At 40.7% G+C, this 23,976-nt stretch overlaps 1 protein-coding gene across 1 annotated transcript in view; it reads left to right on the forward strand.

The window, feature by feature from the left end:
- atp2b2 (ATPase plasma membrane Ca2+ transporting 2) overlaps positions 1 to 23,976 on the forward strand; it is a 604,494-nt gene that overhangs the window by 336 nt on the left and 580,182 nt on the right. The window lies entirely within an intron of this gene.

Raw genomic sequence — 23,976 nt, forward strand, 5'->3', positions numbered from 1 at the left:
CTTGTTATTTTAAAATTGAATTGCAAGTCTGGTTGTCTGTTCTGTCTGTCCATGGTGGAGAGCGTTTGTATTCAATATCTTCTCCTTTTGTATCTTGTGAATTTTGAATCGATTTAGGATGTTTTATAAGTTACTTAAATAATGCTTCATCAATGTTTGACAACAGAATATAGACTCTACTTTCACAAAGACCATTTATGCTTACTGTCTGAAAACGTATCTATAATGTAAACGTTACAGTCCATTAAGCTAATTTAAGTTTGATGTGATCTGAGGATCCCAGATTCAAATATTTCAGAAATAAATAAGGCATTCTGTTGGTCGCAGCCCATTATAGAATTTGCAACTAATCTATAATTCATGCAGGCAAAACTTTGTATGCGTCAAATTTATATGCAGCTGTGTTTTCACATTGTTTAGCTTATCTCTAAATAGAAATCAGTACTGTTTTCCATAAAAAATTTCTTCTTTTCACAATGAAAGGAAGGAATGAAAATATGCAATCCATACCCTCCAGAGTTTATCTAGAAGAATGCAGTGAATATGTTAAGATCATTTTATATACTTTCATCTGCATGGAGCTTCCACTGTTCATCAGCATCTCATTGTATTTCTTTACAGTGGGAGAGACATTCTAAAGTTCCAGGAAATCATTAGGTCCTTGATAAGTGTATGTGGGAGCTAGACAAATGACCAAACTTCCTACTATCTCTTATCTACTAGGAACAAGGGATAATTAACTTGCTCCTCCAGCTGCCCCTATCCATTTATCAAGATGCAGTTTTGCTGATCTCCTTTGCTTAGCCATACTACTATCCCTAAGTGCATCTTTATATTTTGTTTATGAGTTTATAATTTGGAGTGATTTTATTTCTTTATAGACTCTGTATTCTGTTTATTTAGTTACATTACTCTGCAGGTATTGCATGTTAATGTTAAAATATTTAGCAGTTTTAATAAGTCATTTGGAAAACTGCAATTACTTGATTCTGTGTTAAATGTTTCCAAGTAATATTTGTTTTTCTTGGACACATTGCGCTTGTATTTGGGAAACAATTCCATGAAATAACAGTGGTATGTGGTTACAATGTTGGCTACCTTAAACATCTATTACCTCAATTTAAAATAGTTGCGTTTATAAATACTAATGACGAGAAGTGCTTCCTTTTGCCTTTTTATGAATTCGAGATATTAGATTGCAATGTGTCGTGTATGAATTAGCAGAGGCTCTTCAAATATTTGTTCAGTGGGGAATAATCAAATGGAAAGACCAATGCACATTAGGGATACATACAATAAAACATGAAAAATTAAAGTTGGTCATCTTTGGTGCTACGCCTGTAATTAATAACAAAATATCTTATTTGATTTGTGATCCACTTGTCCCCCAGAAAAGCGTTTTGTAAGTAACTGTAGGTGTAGCACCTGAGTTGAATGCACAGTTTCCTTTTGTGAATAATACAAAAATAGCTCACACTGTGCAAATACTTTGTAATAATTCCAATTCTAAAGGAAAAGCAATTTTGTTAAAGCATAATGGCATCTTATCATGCGTAAAATGATTGGATATGTAGTTGAGCAGAATATCAATCTACGATGCATGGGATTTGCAGTGAGAATTCTGATGACTTTCTTAATATGGACGTGAAGAAAGGGAACAGGTGCCTTTTTGTGAGGTTTAAAAACAGAAAATGCTGGAAATACTCATCAAGTTGGCAGCATCTGTGTAGAGAGAAACAAAATTAGCATTTCAGGTTGATGAGTTTTCATCAGAATCCTCTTCTGAAATGCTCTATGGATTGTTATAATGTGGATTTCCACATGAGCCACAGTGATATTAGCTTCACACTTTGGACACTTGATACTTAATTTATGCAGGCTTGCTGTCAAGTAGTAACATGTTACTTAAAGAAATGTAAGTGACATCTGGATTAGACTGGACTGATGTCAAATTTTCTCCATTTGGTGCTGATGTGACCTTGGATGACTCGGACTCTATTTTTAATAAAAAAAATAAGACAAGTAGGTTTTTCTTGGCCTTGCTTTAGAATTTGTTGAATACATACACTTTGAAAACTCAACAATTTGCATAGCTTTGGATATCTCAGCCTTCTTTATGCCAGTAGTGACTTTTAGTTTGTTAATTCTGGAGAACTATCTGGTAAACATACTGGAGGAAAATAGAAATGAAATCACATACACAATACAACAATCCCAATATTTGTTTGAATATTATTTATTACTGTATTTCTTGTGAAGAAAAGGCCAAAATTCGTATGTTTTGGCGTTTGTCTCAGCTTTGTATGATGGAGTGCAGTCTCAATCCTCGCCTAAATAAGGTCGGACCAGGAGTAAATCTTCTCAAATATTCTTAGCTTTCGTGATAAAACATGATTTTTTAATTAAAAAAAATAAACGTGATATCAGGATTCCTGGGATCCAAACGATCAAAAGGATCAGAAGTTTTGAGTAATTCTCCCAAAGCTAAAGGACGACATGTTTCTTTAATGCCATGGTTCCTTTATACGAAAGATTGTCTCATTAAGCTGCCTGAGAATGTTTTAATTTTATACATAAAATGAGTTTGAAGAGAAGGGGCAATGGTTGCTTAAAGTTCACTATCAACTCCCACCTGTGTTTTAGTGGAATAGTACTAAGATTGATTCCTCACTTTTTTAAATAACACAAACAAAACTTTGTTGTCAATTGTAGTCATAGTTTCATTTGTTTTTAAATGTTTCATTATTGAAAAGTGTACTTTAATGGATATTTTAACATTCTCCTGCTACAATGTGACTGATTAGCTTTGTATTTGGATGTAGAAATAGCACTTCTCTTATGTTTGTCAGTGCAATAAAGCCCTCCCACTAAATAGGAATTGTTTTCCAAAGAGTTGTGAAGTATTGCCTTTTCCTGCTCAAACATTCAGTAAGTTTCAGGCCAGTCTTTATTAAAATTTTAAACATTGTAAGTTATCATTATAATGGAATAATATAGCAACTAACACAATAAATGACTATAAATTGTTTTTCTTACTGCAAATTTTTTTTCTTCAAACACCAAACTATTTTAAACATTTTTTAAGAAGTACTGTTCAATCCTGCCAACGTTTTTGCAAGTGAAGTGGCAGCTAGATTACCACTTCAACATTAATGCAAATAACTTTGTTATGCACATGGATGCAAAAGTGACATCTTAACTTGTGACTCTGAGTGACATGAGGGTGGCACATTCCAATCTCCATCTGTAGTATGGAGACTCACGTAATGTGTTTTGCAATGGGGAGAATATAACTTCAGTTTTAATCCTGATTTAGTAGGTGAAGTTGCTTTGAAAACTGTATTTAAGATCTTTACTAATGTTATTAGCAACCAGATGATGTACCAATACCAACTCTCCTAACATAAAACAGTAGCAACCACGAGAGTGAAGCTCTGCGCTTACATAGCGCTACAGTTGGAATTGCATTATAGTAGTTTATGGGTGTAATTTTGCATTCTCCTGTAACTTGTTTGATAAAATCCTGATTTATACCCATATTGGAAATGGCCGTGTTTAGAATACATGAGGATAGGTGTACAGTTGCCTTCCTGGAGTTGAAAAAACCTATGAATAATGCCAAGCTCAACATTTAAAACAAAAACCTCAATTTGACACTAGCTTGAGATTAAGATCCAAGCAACTGTTGTGTATTCTTTTTTATATCCAAATGGATAATTGGAAGATGCTTTGTTTTTAGAAGCCGAGCATTAGAATTGCCATCTTTGGATAGTATGAATGCAGACAACAATCAGTATTAATGCTGATTGGTTTGCTGGTAACTTTCACTGCAAAGTTCCTTGCCTTGGACTATTTCGCTTAACTTCTACAATCACTTGTAGAGTGATTTGAAGATAGTAGTTGGAAATGGAGCTCTTGCAAGGGTTCATCGAAGGGCAAGAACACTTTTTTTAAAAAAAAACTCCTTTGACCAGGATGTTATTGACAAAACAGAATGCAAGGTCGTTAAAGTAATTAATCTCCACTGCTGTTAGTCCCTTTTGTTGATTTAAAAATCAACATAAGTGATCCTTACAGTTCTGATGCAGAATCTTTTCGATGGTTAACTGAACGAAACTCTTCTACCTTTCACTTCTTTGTCACACACTTGCTTCACAGAATTTGGAGATTGTACTTAGGCTGACGTGCATTCCATGTTGAGTTCTGAACTATGTACAGGACAAGTAAGCCACAATTTAATTAGCATTGGTGTCTTACTGTCATTAATGAGACAGTGGCTAGGATTTGGCTTTAGTATTACCAGTGAGACTGTCACTGCTGTTATATCTGACAGGACAAATAACATCTAGTGACCATGTCTTTGGATTAATCAAAAGATTATTTTTTCAAAGATAACATGCATGGTGTAGTCCTCACAATAGATCCAGCATTGAAATCACTGTAATGGTGTGAACTTGAGGCACGTGCTGAACAATATCAGTGGACCTGAAAATTTAATTTGCAAGTGTGGAGTCTCATTCCAACCAAAAGAAGTGTTAAAGATTGTTTTATCACTTCTGGTTGTTTTTTTTTATTTTCTAAACTTTATTTTTCTTCCTGCATTGGCTTAAATGTTTTTATTACCTTTTCTGGTTGTGACACAGTGTGGTTCAGTGCAGATCTTTCAATTACTATTAAAGTTGGAATTCTGAAGCCCATTCTTCTCAATTTTTCCACACTGCAATTGAGTTCTTGTCGTCACCTGTTGGGTCAATTGTCAAATTAATATTATGTTCTTCGTAGAATTTGGTTGCAGGGTTTGTTTTGAGCTATTGGCACCACTCCAGTCTTGTGCTTTTAATGTTTCATCTAAGATAAATATTAAGATGTGGAATATTGAATGCACATTGTGAGATATGATGCCAAATGAATTATTTCTTTCTATTCCTCTGATATCTTTCAACCAGTACTCAACTTAATGACCTGTCTAAAAGGAGCAATTTAAAATCTGCTGGGGAAGCCCTGTAATGTTTTTCTGTTTCAAACAACGAGAAGTATAATCTTTAATTTGAGTATGTGCTATTTTAAATTTCGGCATAGGAATTGATTAATTAAACTTCCGACAGCAGAGACGTTGGGCAAAATTAGTAGATTGACATAATCACTTTGTGAGGCTCATGTTTAACACAGATAAGTAGTGCTACCTTAATGCTTGGGATAATTAGTAATATGGTTCATCACACTGATGAATCAGTCATAGCAATTAATGTGACAACTTTTTACATTGGATTTAGAGGTATTTTAAAATAGTATATGAGTCTTATTTACCAATAAGAAAACTTCATTGCACTACTTCAGAAGTGGGGCAATTTATAATGGGAGCAACAAAAATGGCAGGCCAATTAAAAACATATGTTCTCTCTTCACAAAGAATGACAACTAATCTTCCAGAATAATTGGAGAATGCAGGGGGCAGTGAGAGGGAAGAACTGAATGAAATCAGAATTAGTAGGGGAATATTGTGGAAATTTGATGCAATTAAAGACCAAGAAATCCCCAGGGTCTAATAATCTATATTCCCTGAGTACTTCAGGAAGTGGTCACTGCAAAAATGAAGGCATTGCAAGGCATTTTACAAAGGTCTATAGACTCTGGATCCGTTCCAATGGATTGGAGGGTTGCTAATGTAACCTTGTTATTAAAAAAAATATAGAGAGAAAATGGGGAATTTAGCTTGATGTTGGTAATGCAGAAAATGCTGGAATCCACTTTAAAAGATGCATAGTATAGGACTTGGAAATCTGTAAGTCAAGATGGATTCATGAAAGGGAAATTGTGTATGACAAATCTATTGAAGATGTTTTTGAGACTGCAACCAGCACAGATGATGGAAAGCTAGAGGATGTGTATTTGTACTTTGAGAAGGCTTTGAGTAAGGTCCCACAAAATGGATCAGCATGTAAATTACAGCATGTGGGATTGGAGGTAAGATACTGTCTTGGTGAATGAACTGATTGGAAGATTGGAAAATGGATTGTGTGTTAAATTTGTCTCTTTCTGAGTGGCAGGCAGCGACAAGTGAGTGTACCACAGGGGATCAATGCTAGGACTATGACCTTTCCCAGGAATGTGGGCTGAGGGGATGACGCAGAGAAGCTTCAGTGTGATTTGGATAATGCTGAGAATGTGGGCAAATGCAATACAGTACAATAAATTATACACTGGATGCAAAAACAATAAGATATGTTGTTATTTGGTTAGCCAAGGGGGAGGTGCCATCAAAATCTGGGGGACCTTGTGCACTGGTTGATGAAAGTAAGCATGCAGGTGCAGTAGATTGTTAAGAAGGCAAATTATATGAATGTATGAAGAAAGATTAGGTAGATTAGGCTTGTATTCACTGGAGTTTAGAAGAACTGAAAAATTCTAATGTGACTGGACATGCTAGATGCAGGAAGGTGGTGGGGTAGGTCACATCTCCATGCAGATCTGAGATGAGAAATTTCTTCACCCAGAACCTGTGGAATTCTATACCACAGAAGGCAGTTGAAGCCAAATCGTTAAGTGTAGTCAAGAAGGTGTTTGATATAGGAGCAAGGGATTAAAGGCAATGGGGAGAAAACAGGGATAGGGAACTAAATTTGGATGATTAGCCATGATCATAATGAGTGGTGGAACAGGCTCGAAGGACCAGATGACTTGTTCCTGTTTCCTACTTCTATATTACTTTATTCTCTCCTTCCAAGCTGTTCCACCTTCTCATTACTTCCTATTTGCTCAGGACTCCTTGACCTTGCTTTATGCCCAATATGAAGAATGATCATTGTTGTGCTAATATCTACCTGAGCTGGTCTTTACTTAACTCTTGGAATATCTGTGAAAGAATACCTCTAATGCTTGTTTTTACTTAAAAGGGAAAATAATTTTTCTATCATTTTTGGGGGAAGGACTTTGCTTGGGCTCCATGCCTTTGGGACAAGATGTTAATTCAGGATTCAGAACATGCCATGTGTTTGCTTCAGCATTCCAGCCAAAACATTGCAGATGACACAAATTGGTGGTGGTATGGATAGTGAGGAGGATAGTCTTGGACTACAAAGAAATATTGATCAGCTGGTAAGTTGGTCAGAGCAATGACAGATGGAACTTAATCTTGATAGTGTTAAGTGATGCATTTTGGGAGGTCAGTGAGTGGGAGCCAAAACTTGGAATAAGAGGCAGGATTTTTCAAAAGAGATGAGTCTCCATGCTTGGTGTTCCTTTTCAGTGAGAAGGACCCTTAAAGAGGCACACTTGCATATTGTTAGCAATAATTGGCTCATGAGTAAATTGGCAGCAGCCAATAAAATGAAGCTAGGGTTAAGTGGAGTGGCCATTGTTGGAGTAGCTCAATGTTGGCGGGTGGGTACTGAGGCTTTGGCTCAAGGTCTTTGGCGAGAAGAGGCTGAGTAAGTGACCTAGGTGAGTAGATTGCAAGCAGCTTTTTTTTTAAAAAAAGAGAGGTTTCAGTAAGAACAGGTAAGGTCTTTATCTTGTCTGTAAATCCTTAGTCCTTGATTCAGTGTAGGCAGGATGGTAGTTAGGGCACTGGAATGCTCCTTCTGTAAGATGTAGGATGTCCGGGAACCTTAGTCTCCTTGATGACTACATCTGCAGGATGTGCACCCAGCTGCAGCTCCTGACTGACCAGGTCAAGGAAATGGAGCTGGAGTTGGATGTACTCGGGACCATCCGGGAAGCTGAAAACCTCATAGATGAGACTTTTACCAAGGTGGTCACACCTAGGGTACAGGCTTCAGGACAAATGAGGGGAGTAAGCAGTCAGCACAGGGTTCCCCCATGGCCAGACCCTCAGCAACAAGTATACCCCTATGGCTACTGCTGGGGGTGGGGGGAGATGACCTATCAGGGAACAGCAGCAGCAGCCAGGTCAGTGGCACTGTTGCTGGCTCTGTGGCTCAGCAGGGAACGGTAAAGTCAGGCAAAGCAATGGTGATAGGAGCCTCAATTGTTTGGGGGAACAGACAGGAGATTCTGTGGCCGCAAGAGAGAAACCAGGATGGTGTGTTGCCTCCAGGTTCTCTGGTCGAAGATGTCTCAGAGCAGCCTGCAGATATCCTCAAGGAGGAGGGTGAGCAGCCAGAGGTCGTGGTGTGGCGTTGGCACCAATGACATAGGTAGAAAGGGGGAAGAAGTCCTGTGCAGTGAGTATAGGGGGTTAGGAAAGAGGCTGAAGAGCAGGACCTCCAAGGTAGTAATCTCTGGACTACTCCTGGTGCTGCGTACTAGTCAGGGCAGGAATAGGATGATAGAACAGATGAGTGGCTGAGGAACTCGTGCAGGGGGCACAGTTTCAGGTTCTTGGATATTTGGAACCGTTTCTGGGGCAGGGGTGACCTGTACAAGGAGGAGATGAGTTGCACCTCAACTGAAGGGGAATCAACATCCTGGCTGGGAGGTTTGCTGGTGCCACTCGAGAGTTTAAGCTAGTTTGGCAGGGGGGATGGGAACCAGAGCACTGGGTCAAAAAGTGGAGGGATTGAGAGGAAGGTAGGTGTCGGGGGCCAGTAAAAACAGGCAGGAGCAAAGTAATAGACACGATGGGACGGACAGTTTGAAGTGTGTGTATTTGAATGCAAGGAGTACTATGGGTAAGGGAGATGAAGTCAGAGTATGGATCAGTACATGGAACTATGATGTGGCCATGTGGTTGAGAGAGGGACAGGAATGAGTGCTTAATGTTCCAGGGTTTCTATCTTTTAGAAAAGATGGAGAGGGTGGTTAAAAAGTTGGGGGGGGGGGGTGGTGGTGGTGGTGGTGGTGGTTGCACTACTAATTGGGAACAATATCACAGTTGCACTCAGAGGTGACCTAATAGGAGGGCTCATCCACTGATTCTATGTGGGTAGAACTCAAAGATAAGATAAGGTGCAATCACTCTGGGATTATACTACAGACTTCCACCTCCCCCCAATAGCCACCAGGACAATGAGGAACAGATATGCAGGCAGATTAGGGAAAGGTGTAAAAACTAATAGGGTTGTTGTCGTGGGAAACTTCAACTTCCCGAACAAACTGGGACCTCCCTAGTGTAAGAGGTTTAGACGGGGCAGAATTTGTTAGGTGCATCCAGGAGGGTTTTCTTAAATCAATCTGTAGATAATCCAACGAGAGGAAGGGCTGGGCTGGTCTGGACCTGGTGTTAGGTAATGAGCCTGGCCAGGTGACGGATCTTTCAGTGGGAGAACAGTTAGGGAACAGTGACCACAACTCTTTAAATTTTAAGATAGCTATAGATAGGAATAAGTATGGACCTTGCAGGAGAGTATTAAATTGGAGCAGGGCACATTATGAGAGCATTAGGCAGGAAACTAAGGAGAATTAATTAAGAACAAATGTTTTTGGGCACGTCCACATCTGACATGTGGAGGGTGTTTAAAGACCATCTGCACAGAGTACAGGACAGGTATGTTCCAGGAAGGACAAGGATGGCAAGGTAAAAGAACCTTGAATGTCCTATTCCTTTTCTGGTCCTCTTGTAAAAGGAAGGATGTGGAAGCTTTAGAGAGGATGCAGAGGAGATTTACCAGGATGCTGCCTAGATTGGAGAGCATGTCTTGAGGATAGGTTGAGCGAGCTAAGGCTTCTCTTTGGAGCGAAGGAGGCTGAGGGGTGACTTTGATAGTGGTGTACAAGATGATAAGAGGCATAGATCGAATGGATAGTCAGAGACCTTTATCCCAGGGTGAAAATGGCTCCCACGAGGGGGCATAATTTTAAGGTGATTGGAGGAAGGTATTGGTGGGGGGGGGGGTGGTATGGTGGGGAGAATGTCAGAGGCCAAGCTGTTTTTTTTGAGTGGTGGGTGTGTGGAATGCACTGCCAGCGGAGGTGGTGGCACCAGATACTGTACATTAGGGACATATAAGAGATTCTTAGACACATAAATGATAGTAAAATGGAGGGCTATGTGGGAGGGAAGGGTTAAATAGACCTACGAGCAGGATAAAATGTCGGCGCAACATCGTGGAACCAAAGGGCCTGTACTGTGCTGTTATGTTCTATGTCGAGAGAGGTGGTGAATTTAGTCAAGAAGTAAAAGGAAAACTTTGTGAAGCTTAGGAAGCTAGGATCAAACAGAGCACTTGAGGATTATAAAGAAGCTAGAAAGGAACTCAAGAAGGGAGTTAGGAAAGTCAGGAGGGGCCATAGTAAGTCCTTGGCAAGTAGGATTAAAGAGAGTCCCAAGGCACTATACATATATCAAGAGCAAGAGGATAACTAGGGAGAGGGTAGGACCACTCGAGGATAAAACAAGGAACGTGTGCTTGAAAAGCAGAGAATGTGGGTGAGGTCCTTAATGAGTACTTTGCATCAGTATTTACCACAGAGAAGGATAGGGAGATCAGTGTGGAGCATGCTAATATGCTAGGGCATTTCAAGATAATGTGGAGGTTGTGTTGGGTCTCTAAAAGAGCATTAAGGTGGATAAGTTCCCCGGGGCCTGATGGGATATACCCCAGGTTATTAAGAGAGGCAAGAGATAAGATTGCTGGGGCCTTGACCAATATCTTCGTGTCCTCTCTAGCCACAGGCGAGGTCCTGGAGGACTGGCGAGTAGCTAATGTTGTTCCATTATTCAGAAGGGAAACGAGGATAATCCTGTTAACTATAGTCTCACGTCAGTGGTAGGGAAATTACTGGAGAGGATTTTTAGGGATAGGATTTACGAGCATTTGGAAAACCATAGCCTAATTAGGTACAGTCAGCATGGCTTTGTGTAGGACAAGTCGTGCCTTACTAACTTGATTGAGTTTTTTGATGAGGTGATAAGGGTGATTGATGAAGGTAGAGCTGTGGATGTTGTCTGCATGGATTTTAGTAAGGCGTTTCACAAGATCCCTCATGGGAGGCTCACCCAGAAGATGAGATGCATGGGATCCACAATGAATCAGCAGTTTGGATTCAGAACTGGCTTGCCTGTAGAAGACAGAAGAGGAATAGTGGTTGATGGGACTTATTCTAGCTCGAGATCTGTGACTAGTGGTGTTCCTCGGGGATCTGTACGGGAACCTCAGCTGTTTGTGATGTATATCAAATGACCTGGGATGAAAATATGTGGGTTGGTTAATAAGTTTGTGGATGATATGAAAGACTGGTGGTTGTTGTGGATAGCATAGAAGGCTTGGCAAAGGATACAGCAGGATATAGGTAAGTTCCAGATATGGGCGGAGAATGGCAGACTGAGTTCAACCTGGCCAAATGTGAAGTGTTGCACCTTGGGAGATCAAATGTAAAGAGACAGTACACTGTTAACAGCACACCTTAACAGTGATGAGCAGAGAGATCTTGGGGTCCAAGTTCATAGCTCCCTCAGTGTCCACACAGGTTGGTAGGGTGGTAAAGAAGGCATATTGGCATGCTTGCCTTCATTAGTCAAGGCACTGAGTTCAAGAGTCAGGAAGTTATGCTGCAGCTTCATGAAACTTCAGTTTGGCTGCATCTGGGGTATTGCATTCTTCTGGTCACACCCATTATCGGAAGGATGTTGAGGCTTTGGAGAGGGTGCAGAAGAGTTTGACCCAAGATGCTGCCTGGATTAGAGGGCATGTGCTCTATGCGTATAGGTTGGACAGACTTGGATTGTTCTCTCTGGAGTAGCAGAGGCTGAGGGGAGATCTACGGAGGTTTCCAAGATTGAGAGACACAGATAGACGGCCAGTATCTTTTCCCCAGGGTTGAAATGTCTAATACCAGAGGGCATGCATTGAAGGTGATGGGGGTAAGTTCAAAGGAGATGTGTGGGGCAGTTTTTCTTTTACACGGAGGGGTGGGTGCCTGGAATATGCTGCCTGAGGTGGTGGTGGAGGCAAATATGATAGGGGTGTTCAAGAATCTCTTAGGCACATGAATGTGAGGGAAATGGTCGGATATGGACATTATGTAGACAGAAGGGATTAGTTTAGTTTGGCATTTTATTACTAATTAATTGGTTTGGCACAACATTGCAGGCTGAAGGGCCTGTTCCTGTGCTGTACTGTTCTAATGTTCTAGATAAGGATAGGACATGCACAATGAATAGCTGGGTTCTAGGAAGTATTGAGGGACCTTGTTGTAGAAGTCCAAAGATCACAGAAGGTGGCAGCACAGGTAGATAGGGTGTAAAGAAGGCATATGGGATGTTGGCCTTCAGTTGTCAGGCATGGAATATCAGAGAAGGGATGTTATGGTACACTTTATAAATGTTGAACCATACTTGGAATATTGTCCTGCAGTTGTGGTCACTACAGAATGTAATTGCTTTGGAGAAGGTGTGAGGGAGATGTGCCAAGGATGTTGTCAGGAATGGGGTGACTCAATTATGAGAAGAGGTTGGATAGGCTGTGTTTGTTTTCCTTGGAGCAGAGAAGGTTGTGGGAGGAATGACCTGATAGAGGGGTACAACACTGAGGGGCTTACACAATAGTAATCTTTTCCTGACAGCAGTGGCATCTGTAAACAGAGGCCATAGGTTAAGGTAGAGAGTAAGAGGTTTATTGGAAATATTAGGTAGATATTTTTTCACCCAGAGGATGCTTGGAGTTGAGAATGCACTACCTGAGAGGGTTGTGGAGGCTGAGACTCTCAACATCTAAGTAGTAGATGAGCACTTGAATTGCCAGGGCATAGAAGGCTATGGACCGAATGCTGGTAAATGAGTGGGGTGAAGGCCCTGTTTTCTGTGCTGATTGACTTTATGACATCAAAAATACTCAATTAATTATCTGGAAGACCGAAGCCATAGGTTTTGATTCTGGTTGGAAAACTCTGCCTGCTCCTTGGTCTCGGATCATCTTCCAGGCTGAATCAGGAAAGTTTGGTGTCTTTTTCATCCCAGAACCTCAAGACAAAGCTTTTGGTTTCACCTAGATATCATTTATTACCAGTTCTGCGGCATTTTCTATATTAGTCCTTCTGTGCTGAAACCCCTTTATCCACATTGGCACCTCCAGTCTTGATTTATTTCGATGTTTTTCACTTTCAGCCTTAAATGCCTCAACTTTGTCCAAAAATCCACACCGTGTGCCCTTCCCCTATTGCAAATGCTTGGTAACTTGGATTCACCTCCCTGATTAAGGTGAATAAATGTAAGATAGATTTAAATTCCTTGTTCTTCTTTCCTTTCCTCCATTTTTTAAGTACTTCCATTACCATCTTGGATCTGCAGCTGTATGTAATTTTTATTTTCACTGTTGCTCTTACTTGGACCTTGTTTTTTTTCTGCATCATTCCTCCTCCACCATGAGCACTTCTATGAACCTCCTCTTCCCTTTCCTATTTCCCCTCCCAGTGTCTGTTCATTACTCCATGGAGATAACTTTTACTCCTATCCTTTGCAACAGCTTTTCAATTTCTCGTTTCTCTCTGCTAGTTTTTAAAAAAAAAACTCAACTTACTTTTGCCTGTGGTCTAATTTCTATATCATAACTTTTTAATCTCTTTTTCTCCTTTTTGCATTTAATTTCCTCTGTCTATCCATTCCAAGTGCCAGTTGCCATTTAATGCCAGTTACTATTATGAATCTTCATGGATTTTGCTACTTATTTCCTCCAATGTTTTCTTTGTATGGCTATGTTTGCTCAAAATTGTCATTTTTTCTAGTCATTTGCAATGTGACTAAGATGTATTTTGAGATGTGAATTCCGTCTTATGGTTAGATCATTAGTTTCCCTGGTGGGACGTCACTGTTCCAAGGTGGTCTACTATCCAAGTACTGGCCATCTTTGCTTAACCAAGATTTTCATAGGGAGAGCGATGAGCAAGCTAATTCATCGGTCCCAGACTATATCCATGGGCATGATAGTCTGGTGCATTATGGGACATGATTAACAGCTAAAAATATTTCAGTCAGAGCTGCATCTGATATGCAATTTCAAGGTCATTATAGTGTTTCAAAGCTGTTCACTGTCTGTTTAAACTCATAATTATTAAGTTAGAATAAAAACAAATTATAAAGTTAGCCTTGGGATATGAATGGAAGAAAAAAATCCAAAAATGCATAAATCCAAAGCAGTCAAATATCAAATTGCCAGTCCTTTGTGGAGAACTACAGCTCAACTTAGTTGTCAGTGAACTGCTTTCCTCTTATTAGGCAAGTTTAACCAGTTCTAGGACTATTATTTAAAGAAACATACAATGTAATAGAATGATCACAAAATTGAACTGTGGAATGCCCTTCGAGTGGCAATTTGTTTCTAGCACAATGCCTAGTGAACGTGTGTACTGAATAATTGTTGTTTCAGCCTGCATTTTGGAAAGGCCATTAGCACAAGTGACACCAACGCTCATTTGAAATTATGTAAGAGTGGCAGATTGTGACTTTGGTCTGTTCATGGTGCAGATTTAACACCAGTGTTGTCAAATTGGAGCTGAAGGATGCATCTTCATGTCATGTTAACACCATCCCCCGAACTCCTCCAACATAGCTGAATGTATGGTCAGCATCGTGAATGCCCTGCAGCAGCCCTATTTAAAAGAACAATTCATTACTTATACATTGGTTGCTGATTTATTTCTATTAAACATTTTTATTCAAAAGTGTTTTTTTCGGCTCCAGATTTGTTTAAAGTTTTTTAAAGTCTACATGTACCAAAACAAAGAATAAAAAAATGAGGGATATAAGTAGACCATCTGGCCCTATGAGCCAACTCTTCTATCATTAAGATCTACCTTGGCTCCATTTATGGAGCACTGTCTCTAATTCCCTTGATTCTCTTAACGCTTGAAATGTGTTGATCTGTTTTTGAATGAACACAGGAATGGAGCCTGTAGAGAATTCCAATGACTTACCCCTGTCTGAATGAGAAATTTCTCATCTGACTCCAAAATGGCCTTGCTCTTTATCACAGAACCGTGCTTCCTGGTCCTACACTCAGTCAGGGGAAACTCCTTCCCTGCATGCAGTCTGTCGAGCCCCTGGGAAATTTGTATAGTTCTATGAAATCTCCTCTCGTGTGTCTAAACTGTGGAGAATACAATGTCTTTTCAGTCTATCCTCATAGTGCAAACCCACCACTCCTGAAAACTTCTGAGCAAATCTTTTCTGTACTCGCTCTGACAAGTACATTATTTCTTGGGTAAGGAAACCAAAACTGTGCACAATACAACAGGTGCACTTTCATCAGATCCTGTGCAATTGCAGTTAGACTTCCTTTCTCCTGTATTCTAATTATCTCATATGACTTGTATACTATTGACTTGTATACTATTCATCAGCTTAAATTGCTTGCTGCACTTGCATGTCAGCCTTCGATGATTTGTGAGCCATCACACTTGGTACCTCGAACATCTCATCATTTAAGAAATACTCCACCCTTCTGTTTTGTGTACTAAAGTGAATAACCTCAGTTTCCCATATTTGTACTCCATCTGCCATATTCTCACCCACTTGCTCAACTTGTCCATGTCCCCTTGAAGTAGTAGTTATACATCACAGAAGCGACCTTCTGCCTAACTCATCCATGCCAATTAAGGTGTCTTCCTGAGCTAGTTCCATTTGCCTGCTTTTGGCACATAACCCTCAACCTTTCCTATCCATGTACCTGTTCAAATGTATTTTAAATGATTCAGTGGATCATCCTTTGCCATTATCACCATCTACAATGGGATTCCTCCACTGTTTCCGCAGTCGCCTCCCCTTTTAGCATTTGATAGGACTGTTCCCTTCACGACTCCCTGGTCTGTCCTTGCACCCCCACTAAGCACTCTCTGTATTATGGTACTTTCCCATGCCACTTGTACTACTTCCAATCCAATGTACTGCACTCAGTGTTCACTCTACATTGGAGAACAGTTTTTATTAGCTGAATGCAATGGGAACACCTGCATTCAGGTCGCAGGAGTGACCCTGAGCTTTCTGTTCCTTGCTGCTTGTCCATCTCAATCCCATTTCTAACCTTTCTGTCCTATTTTCTCCTGGATTGTTTACAATGAGGCTCAATGCAAGCTTGAGGAAACAACAACTTGTCTTCCATCCAAACATGTTGGAGTCTTCCAGATTCAACATCAGACACCCTCCAATACTAGGCAGCTGGCCCTCTCTGCATAAGAATAGGGGGTTCCCCCTCCTAACCCACCCTCAGTGGTTTAGGTTGGTGTGTGTAATTTTTTTAATGTTCTCTTTTCCTTCAGCTCTACTACATAGACCTAAATGGAATATAAACTTGCAATCAGTTATTCTGAATCACTCCATGAATATGCTAGCACTACTGCCTATCAGTATACCAAGATTCATTCTTTCAGCTGCCTTTATGAGAAGTGGTTGCATATCTTTATATCCTGCACTGTACTCGCTATCCCACTTAGTTTTGTATCTTAAGCAAACCTGGAAATATGACATTTAGTTCCCTTGACCAAATTGTTGACAGATTGTTTAAAACTGGAGCCCAAACAGTGTTCCCTGCTGTACTCCACTGGTCACAGCCTGCCAACCTAAAATCACCTGTTTATTCTTGGTCTTTGCTCTCTGTTCTCAATACCTTTCAGTATAGTGCTTACAATCCCATGTGCTCTAACCTCGAACTTCCTGTGTAGGATCTTCATCAAACACGACCAAAAAATCCAAAAGCACCACTTTTCCCCTTATACCATTCCACATGTCACATGTTCAAAGAACTGCAGCAGGCAAGCCAAACTTGTTTTTCTTTTCACAAGTCCACATTGGTTCCGATTAATCCTATTTTTCTTTTCAAGGTAATCTGTCCTTGTGTCCTTCATTACAGATCCCAGCATTGTCCCTGTCTGGGTATCTTCTTTCTCAAAAGGCAGACATAAAAATTCTTCTGCCATTTCTTTCTTCCGCAGTGTGAATTCTCCTGTCTCTGCCTGTAAGGGGCTCTCACTCGCTCTTGCAGGTTTCTTAATGTACCTATAAAAGCTCTTCTAGACCACATTTGTTTATTTGCTAGTCTTCCTTGGTCCTCCTTTGCTGAGGTCTGAAAGCACTGCCCAAACCTCCGATCTGCTGCTGTTTCTGGCAGCTTTATAAGCCTCTTCCTTGAATGTAACACTATTTTAATTTCTCTTGTCAGCCCTGCATGAATCACCTTTCCTGATGGGTTTTTGTGGCCTTCAAGGATTTTTGATTTTCGCAACTTGTGCGTTATTTCCTTAAATAATCACTGTCAAACCTTTCGATGTATTCTTTGATCAACCCACAACCAACTCTTCTCATGCCTTTGTTTAGATTTGAGACCCTAGTTTTGTGATCTGACATCACTTTAAAAGTTCAATGTCAATTTCTCTCATTAAGGTCGCTCTTCTCCAAAGGCCCCTTGACAACAAGGTTATAAATTAACCTTTTTCTCTTTACATAAAATGAAATTGGAAATGGCTTTCTTTGCCTCAACCTATTAATCTAGAAGATCATCTTGAAAGCATTCCATGAATTTTACCTCTTATCGCAGTACGTCTGATTTGTCCCATTCATGGGGTAAAGTCTTCCATGATTCCTGTGTCACCACACTCCTAATTTATTCTTTTCTGCTATGCTCAATATTACAACTACTCTTGGGTGGTCTATAAATAACTCCTAATGTTTTCTGTCCTTTGCTACTTCTTGGCTTGATCCAAATTGATTCTAGTTCCACGTTAAAAAAATCTGTCAAGCCAAGGTTATTTCTCTCCCCTGCACTGATCTCCTTCCATCCTCTGACTGCCACACCACCCCATTTTCCTTCCTAAATGACACATGCCCTGGAGTATATACTACTTGGCTTCGGACACCATGCAGCCAGGTTTCTGCAATGGCAAAGGCATCATACTTGTTGACTTCTAGTTGTGCCATTAATTAACTTACCTTGTAAATGCTACAAACATTCAGATGCAGTACCTTTTTAAATTTTGTCCTTTTTAATATTAAACCCTGTTTGAACATAGAACAGTATAGCACTGTATGGGGGGCCCTTTTGGCCCACTATGTTGTACTGACCTATAGAAACCTACTCCACGATCAAGTATCATCTTCCTACTACATGGCCCATAATCCTTTTTTTCTTAAATCCATGTACCTATCTCAGAGTCTTTTAAATGTCTGTATTGTATCAAACTCTACCACCACCCCTAGCAGTGCATTCCAGGCACCCACCACTTTTTTTTAAGAAAACCTACCTCCTGACATCTCCCCTAAACTTTCCTCCACTCACCTTAAACTGATGTCCTCTAGTATTTGTCCATTGCCATCGCCCTGGGCAAAAGGTGCTGGCTGTCCACTCCATCTATGCCCCTCATAATCTTATGTTTGCTGTTTGACTTTGTTTTTGCATTTTCTTTATGTTGATTTCAAGCATTTCTAATTACCCTTTCCTGCTTTATTTCTCTTTCCTGCATTCCCTTTTAATTTTCTTTCCTCAATTCCCTGCCAACCCTCCCATTAGCACTTGCAAGCCCTCCTGCAAGAATGTTGAGTCCAATCTGACTACCACTGGTATTACCTGCTCCAGAAACTGTTCTGGAGCCTCCCCATCTCCCCAGCCATGCATTCACCTACTCTCTCCTTTTATTTCTGCCCTCATAAGCACATGGTACTGGGAGTAATCCTGAAGCGACTTCATTTTTGAGCTCCTGCTTTTTAACCTCTTTCTTGACTCCCTAAACTCTGCTTAGAGGACTTCATCCTTTTTCTACTTGTCATTGGTGCTAACATAGACTGCAGCCTCCGCCTGTTCACTTCTTCCCTTTCAGCACACCCTGCAGTTGCACAGTGACACCCTTAACACTGAACAGACAACTCTAAACAGCAGAATAAACTCTGCAAGCCTGGCCTCGCCGTATCAGAAATATCCGTTTGTCCATCCATCCTTCCCCACCCTCTCTGTAACTTAAAACTTAGTTGATTTCTCACTTTGCCAGACCTAATGAGGGTCCTTCAACCTGAAACATTAACTCTGTTTCTCTTTCCACAGGTGTGTTTTCCAGTATTTTTTATTTAAATTTTTATTCACTAAGTAGCTGATAAGATCACAGTGATTCCAAGCATCAGGTTGCTTCTAGGCTGCTACAGGTGATTTGAAGCATATTTCAGATTGCCATGTACTGTTACATAGGGCATTGAAGTTTTCTGTTGCAAGAAAGTTGAAATCGTATCATCCTGCATCGCAAGTGAAGTAGCCGGCAGAACACACACACCTACTTCATGGCCCCCGCCTCCCCATTCTGTAAGCTGCGATTGAATGCAGGCAGGTCACATTGTAGAAGGCATATTTCAAGTCTAGTACAAGATATATCTTTATTAGTCACATGTACATCGAAGCACACAGTGAAATGCATCTTTTGCATAGTGTTCTGGGGGCCGCCCGCCAGTGTCGCCACGCTTCCAGTGCCAACCTAACATGTCCACAACTTCCTAACACTGTACATCATCTGGAAGGGATTCCATTTTCTTAGTGTCCAGTGCAACATATCATCAAGGTCAGTGTGTTTATTCTGCAGCAGTCCTTCTGCATTTACATGACCATTACAAATGAAAGAAAGGACACTTGCCAACAAGAGCTCTCCAGTAACCATTTGGCTATCGACTCCATGGCATACCCCATAACCCCCCCACAGACGAGGGCAACATGCACATAATGAATGCTGTATTGACATAGACACACAGTCTGATAATACTGACTTGGCATGCACCTACAATGCCATTATTTGTCTGCCTAAGCTATTCAAATTTATGACCATGAGAGCTTAGCCTTTGCAACAGCCAAATGGTAAGCAGCTGCAGAATTGGAGGAACAGGAAAGGAGAAAGTTATCCCAAATACCTTTTTCAGGATGGGTTGATCAACTTATCAAACCCCAATTCCCCATTCATTATTATCTATCTTGCATTGCCGACATGTTTGGCTTCCAAAATGTGCAGTTTCTACTCTGTGGCCAAGGCATTGGGGCCTCTGGCTCAATTGAAGTTTTCAGTGGAGAACGATCGTTGATCTTCTCCTGCTGCATCCTTCTGCTGCACACTTGGGTGCAATAGAATTTCAAGGCAGTCCCTATTCCAACAGCTGATCAGACCTACCAGTGTTGGGAGCTCAGTCATGAATATAGATAGATATCTTTATTAGTCACATGTACATCGAAACACACAGTGAAATGCATCTTTTGCATAGTGTTCCGGGGGCAGCCCACAAGTGTCACCACGCTTCCAGTGCCAACATAGCATACCCACAACTTCCTAACCCATACGTCTTTGGAATGGGGGAGGAAACTGGAGCACCCGGAGGAAACCCACACAGACACTGGGAGAACGTACAAACTCCTTGCAGACAGTGGCCGGAATTGAACTCGGTTCACTGGCACTGTAATAGCGTTACGCTAACCTGGGAGTTGCTGGTTGACTCCAGATTCCTGCAAATTAGTGAGGGTTAGAATAGGGGGAGAAGGCAAATGAATGTGAGCCTGAACACTTGGTGCAGGTGGGAGGTCTTCAGCTACTTGGACCGTGAGGATCTTTTCTAGGGCAGAAGTGACTTGTTCAAGAAGGATGGGTTGCATCTGAACAGGAGGGGAACCAATATCTGGGAAGATTTGCTATTGGTATTCAGGAGGGTTTAAACTAGTCTGGCAGGGGGTTGGGACCCAAAGTAGTAGTGTAATAGTTGAGAAAGTTGAAGCAAATAGAGAGGTTAAAGCAAGCAAGGCCAGACAGGGCAGGGAGTGAGGAAGGTCTGATAGAATAAACTGCATTTACTTTAATGCAAGAAACCTTACAGGGAAGGCAGAGCATAGATTGGCACATTGGATTGTGATATTATAGTTATTATGGAAATATGGTTGAGGGATGGGCAGACTGGCAGGTCATTGTTCTATGGGTATCAATGCTTCCAGTGTGACAGAGGTGGAGGTAAGAGAGGAGGGGGAGTTGCAATATTAGGGAGATCATCAAGACAGTACCGAGAGAAGATATTCCTGGGGGATTGTCCAGTTAAGCTATAAGGGTGAAACTCAGAAATAAAGAAGGGGTGATCACTGGGTGGGATTATTACTATAGGCCCTGAACAGAAACTTGGGGAAGGTAACGCATGTAGACACGGTGGTGAGGAAGGTGTATAGCATGCTTTCCTTCATTGGCTGAGGCACTGAGTGTAAGAGTTGGGATGTCATGTTACAGTTGTTCAATTCTTTGGTTAGGCTCCACTTGGAGTATTGCATACAATTCTGGTTGCCATACAAAAGGTCATTAAGCTAGAAAAGGTGTAGAAAAGATTCACAAGGCTGTCACCTGGATCGGAGGGCTTGAGTTTGTAAGGAGAGATTGGATAGGTTGGGTATGTTTTCCTTGGAGTGAAGGAAGCTGAGAGGTGATATGATAGAAGTGTATAAAATTGAGAGGTGTAGATGGCGGAGGGGCCTGTTTCCATGCTGTATGACTCCATAAAATGAAATATAAGCAAGTGAAATCCTGTCCATAAAAGGCAGGAACAAATCCAACAGAACCAATCGCCTTCTCATTATCCTGCAATCAATCATCACAGCGCTGAAAAAGATTACTGACAAATGTGTTGTGCAGCACCTACCCAGCAAAATCCTACCAGCACTCAGTTTGAGTTCTGTGAGGATCATTTGTCTCCAGAGCTAATTATGGACTCTGAAGATGGACAGAAGGGCTGTTTGCCGGAAGTGAAGTGAGATCAAAGGGAGCATTTGGCCAAATACATTCTCAAGGTGTCTGAATTAAAGTTCAGAATGAGAAGAGCAATTCTTCACTCACTGGAGTCGTACCTAGCACAAAGGAAGATGTGGTTGTTAGAGGCAAAACAGCTCAGCTCAACTTGTTCCACAGGTGATTATCCTGGGCTCCACCATCTTCAGCTAAAGATGGTGGGGCCCAGGATGTCACCTGTGGAACACATTGAGCTGAGTTGTTTGGTCTCCAACATAAGAACGCCAGGAAATTAGAGCAGGAGTAGACCACCTGACCCCTCAAGCCTCCCTTGCCATTCAAATGATCATGGCTGATCTGTGCTGACCTCAACTCATCTTTTGTGTTGGTTCCCCGTAGTCCTCAATTCCATGATCTTACAAAAAATTATCTATCTCCACTTTAAATACTTCTAATGACCTAGCCTTCATCTGCCTCTGGTTCATCAAAGATGCTCCCTCCATAATAAGTGGAAAAATCATCATTTCTGATCTCATGATTTTGTAGTCGAGTACCATTTTGGCTCCTCATAAGCTAAAAATAAAGAAGTAAAATGCCTGCAAGCAGTACAACGTGGGCAACATTTAAGCTTGACGGGTTGAAAGTGGCACTTGCTCCACTCTGGTGCAAGCACTGACCATCTCCAATAATTTAAACAAAAATCCAACAGCTCTCCTTGACATTCAACTGTATTATCATCACTGAATCCTCCTCCATCATATCCTAGGAAATCATAATTGATTAGTTCTTGAACTGGCCTGCCATTCAAAACTTAACAGTAGGTCAGAATTTGCAATGAGTTCATACACCACGTGATGTACCAACAAGGTATGTGTTAGATTACTTGGACTTGGGTGGACGATTTTAGCTCCTGAACCATTTGAAGGCCAGTACCAACCAGGACAAAGGAGCCCCTTCATTTAGCACCCCATCCACAATCCCAAACATCCAGACCCTCCAGCACCATCACAGACTATACCATCGACAAAAACACTGTAGGCATCCACCAAGGCTTTTTACAACATTTCACATATTGATAACTTTACTACTGTATTGGTTTATTATTGTCACATGTACTGAGATACAGTGGAAAAACTTAGTATTGCAAGCCATCCATACAGATCACTTCAAAACATTTGAGGTAGTACAACAGAAAAGCAATAACAGAATGCAGAATATAATGTTATGGTTATCGTTACAGAGAAAGTGCACTGCAAGTAGACAATAAGGTGCAAGGGCCATGATGAAGTAGATTGAGAAGTGAAGAGTTCATCTTTAACATACAGGGGGTTCATTTAAGAGTCTTATAACGGGGATAGAAGCTGTTCTTGAACCTGGTGGTGTGTGTTTTCAAGCTTTTGTATCTTCTGCCTGATGGAAGGGGAGAGAAGAGAGAATGTCTGGGGTGGAAGGGGTCTTTGATTATGCTGGCTGTTTTTATGAGGCAGAAAGAAGTGTTGACTGAGTCCATGGATGGATAGTGGTAAATGGAATATTCCATATCCAAGATTTTCCTCTAAATTGCACATTAGCCAGACTTGAACATTTGTTACCCTTCACTGTTGCTGAATTAGCACTCCTGGAAATGAATTCATCACACTGATTGCTGTGCCTCAAGAAGGCACCTCCTCCTTGCATCTTAAGGGAATTTAGTAATGGGCAAAAAGTACAAAAGTATTAATTATTCGAATAATATGAGTTGGATTTTCTCTTGGTCTTTCTAGTTCAGCAATTTACTTTTGGAAATGCAGTGTCCGAACTTGAATGTGATAATCCAAGTAAAGGCTAATCCAAAAAAGCAGTGATCTATGCAAAGTTTCAGTAATCTACAGCTTTAACAGCCTGACTGGAAATTTTCACTTTAAGATGGTCTTTTCTCGCTAATCCTTTTGTCATCTGGGTTTACATTTAGTTACATTTTAAATCTATTTACCTTTCCTTTCCTAGCTATTGAATTGGTTCAGATTTCTGGAATACTATCTATCTATCTTTTCTATTTGTCACTTGGCCTTGTTAATTGGTATTATCAGTGAAGCTTCTTAATATTACCAGAACTGTATGCCTTCATAAAGATTAGTGATATCTGCAGATAAGACATCGATTTTTTTGGAAAGATCAGATATTTGAATCTTTAGGATTAGGAGCATAGGGAAGATCTTTGAATTAATGACTGGTTTGGTGCAATTTTATGTTGATGAATATCTTGGTCAATGATTATTCCTCAATTAATACTTCTATAGGAAATGTGATTTTTGTAATATTGTTTATGGAAGCTTGTGGTATGCAAATTAGCTGTTGCATTCCATATATTGCAATAGTGACTACCTTTCC

Source organism: Pristis pectinata, chromosome 6, assembly GCF_009764475.1.
Source record: "Pristis pectinata isolate sPriPec2 chromosome 6, sPriPec2.1.pri, whole genome shotgun sequence".
NCBI lineage: Eukaryota > Metazoa > Chordata > Chondrichthyes > Rhinopristiformes > Pristidae > Pristis > Pristis pectinata.